The sequence below is a fragment of the Octodon degus genome, unplaced genomic scaffold (genome assembly GCF_000260255.1).
Source record: "Octodon degus isolate 3935 unplaced genomic scaffold, OctDeg1.0 scaffold00120, whole genome shotgun sequence".
In the NCBI taxonomy this organism is placed as follows: Eukaryota; Metazoa; Chordata; class Mammalia; order Rodentia; family Octodontidae; genus Octodon; species Octodon degus.
In genome coordinates this window covers 7,834,168-7,836,728 of record NW_004524696.1, presented here as the reverse complement: position 1 = coordinate 7,836,728, position 2,561 = coordinate 7,834,168, and the positions used below count along the sequence as shown (strand labels likewise).

Here is a 2,561-nt window from a genome sequence, read left to right as displayed (position 1 = left end):
TATATATATATGTAATTTTTTCTTCTTTTTTTCCATAATTTTATTGAGAAGTAAATAGCAATGAGACAGTTTCAAATCAAATTGGTAGGACAGTTCCAATAATTAAAACATTGCATATTGCCTTCCTAGTGGTTATTTGTTGTAGAAGATGTAGACATGATATCCTATTTACAAACACTATTAGAACAAATCACTCTATTCCTTGAATTAAGAGAATGTAGCTATATATCTAATCTAACCATTCTGAATACACAGACATAAAATGGTTATTCATCTACATCCCCTTTTTTTGTTTAGCTCTATCATTTAAATATTATAGGTGTGTGAACTCAGTAAAACATTCCAAAATAATCCAGTAGTCCATAACAGTATTGGGTCTTCCACTTGACTGACAATGTCAGAAGTTGTTGATCTGAGTCCCCCACAGCTCAACATAACAACATGGCTTTATTTTTTGTACTGAGTCATGGCCATTGCTTGGCCAATTTGCTCTCTGTGAAAGCCTGAGAGAATGTTTTCTCTTCATGTGACTCTCCTTAGGCACACTCTACATCATTGATCACTTTCCTCTTTGGCCCCATGAACTCCTTGATCAGAAAATTTGTGACACAATTGAGTTACATGATGTTACAGTACAAGTTCTCACATGTCTGAGTCTTAATTGACCTTGGAAGACTAGGGTCAAAATGTTGGCTTTTCTTGCAGCCCTCCTTTATCTCTAATTTTTGGTCTGCAAATTTAGATTGTTAACCCTCCAGAAGAGGAGTTTATTGCTATTACCATATAACCTAGGCTGTTGAGCTTAACCTCACACTGTCTGAATATAAAACATCTGAGGCATAACATGGAACAGGTATTTTTCATCATGTATTGATATGTTAAACTTTAAGTCCCTACAGAATATGACAAAAAATTTAAAAAATAAAAATATATTTAAAAAATAGGAATAAAGAATTACATATGTTTACACATATATAATTCTGGAAATCTAACCATGTACAACATTGTTGCAGCACAGTCCCACAACACTCCTTTTCCTGTCTCCTGCCCTCATTCACCACCCTCCTCCTTTTTAAACTATCATCTACCTGTGAGACAGGACGGCACCAACTGGCATGTCATGACAAGCAGCACATATTCAGAAGACCAGAATGACAGACACCCCAAGCATGAACATACTATTACAAATTGCCATCTTCAGTGCCGTTGCTTAGTTCCCAGGTGTCAGTATACATAGTTAGTCAGGGTGAGAATCCTTCCAATTAACTGCTAGATTCAAAAATCTTCTGAAGAGTCTCAGGATCATTGCCTTACCCATCTTGTACATATAACTGTATGGCTTGCCTCTGTTATGTTTCTTATCTCTTCTCCTTGCTCTCTCTTCATTATCTAGGCTTCAAGTTTTTGCTTTCCTTTTAACTGTATTATACCTTTCTATTTGTATTTCTTTGAGTCCTTATACTAGGGAGACTATATGATATTTACAAATGTGGGTCTAGTTTATTTCACTTACAAGTATATCTTACACTGACAACCACTTAAATATAAAGGCTTCAAGTTTATCATTCTTTATAGCTGAGTAATACACCATTGTATAAAAATACCACATCTTTTTCAACCATTCTTCAGGTGATGGGCATCTTGGTTATTTCCAAGCTTTGGCTATCACAAATTGTGCTGCTATAAACATAGGCACACATATATCACTATGAAATGATGTATTCAGATTCTATGGGAAACTTCCCAGAAGAGGAATAGCTGGTTTAAATGGGATTTCTAGTCCTAGTTTTCTAAGGTGAATCCACTTAGAAATGGATTAATCCACATTGATGTCTATAATGGTTGCAGCAGTCTACATTCCCACCAGCAGTGGAGAAGGGTTCCTTTTTCCCCTCAGGCTCTCCAACATTTGTTGTTCCTTGATTTCTTTATGATAGCCATTCTTTCTGGGGTGAGATAATATTTCACTGTTCTTTTAATTTGCACTTCACAGATGGGTAGTGATGTGGAGCATATTTTCATATATTTATTTGCTTCTTTAATTTCATCCTCTGAGAAGTGTGTGTTCATCTTGGATGTGCATTTCTGGATTGGGTCATTAAATTGAGGGCCCTAATGTTTTTTAGTTCTTTATAAATTCTAGAGAGCAGGCCTTTGTCTGAGTACTTATTTGTCAAGAATCTTTCCAAATTTGTGGGTTGTATTTTCACTATGTTGGTAATTTCTTTTGACGCACAAAAACTTCTCAATAAGAGGTCCCAGTTGTTAAATCTGTCAAGTGTTTCCTGAATGATTTGATTTTTGTTCATGAAGAGTTCCTCCTACTTTCTCTTCCAGGAGATTTATTGTTTCTGTTTTAATGTTTAGATCTTTAATCCATTTTGACTTTAGCTGAGTGCATGGTGATAGACCTGGGTCAAGTTTGAGTTTTCGGCATGTAGAGAGCCAGCTTTTCCAGCACCATTTGTTAAAGAGGCTATCTTTCTTCCAGTGAGTAGGTTTGGCCCTTTTGTCAAAAATAAGGTGGATGAGTGTTTGTAGGGGCTTCAGCGTCTTCTAAT

The 2,561-nt window shown here is 35.9% G+C and overlaps 1 protein-coding gene across 7 annotated transcripts in view; it reads right to left on the bottom strand.

Moving 5' to 3' along the window:
- The window catches only part of Atp9b (ATPase phospholipid transporting 9B (putative)), a 449,279-nt gene that overhangs the window by 32,137 nt on the left and 414,581 nt on the right, over window positions 1-2,561 (bottom strand). The gene's annotated exons all lie outside the window — the stretch shown is intronic.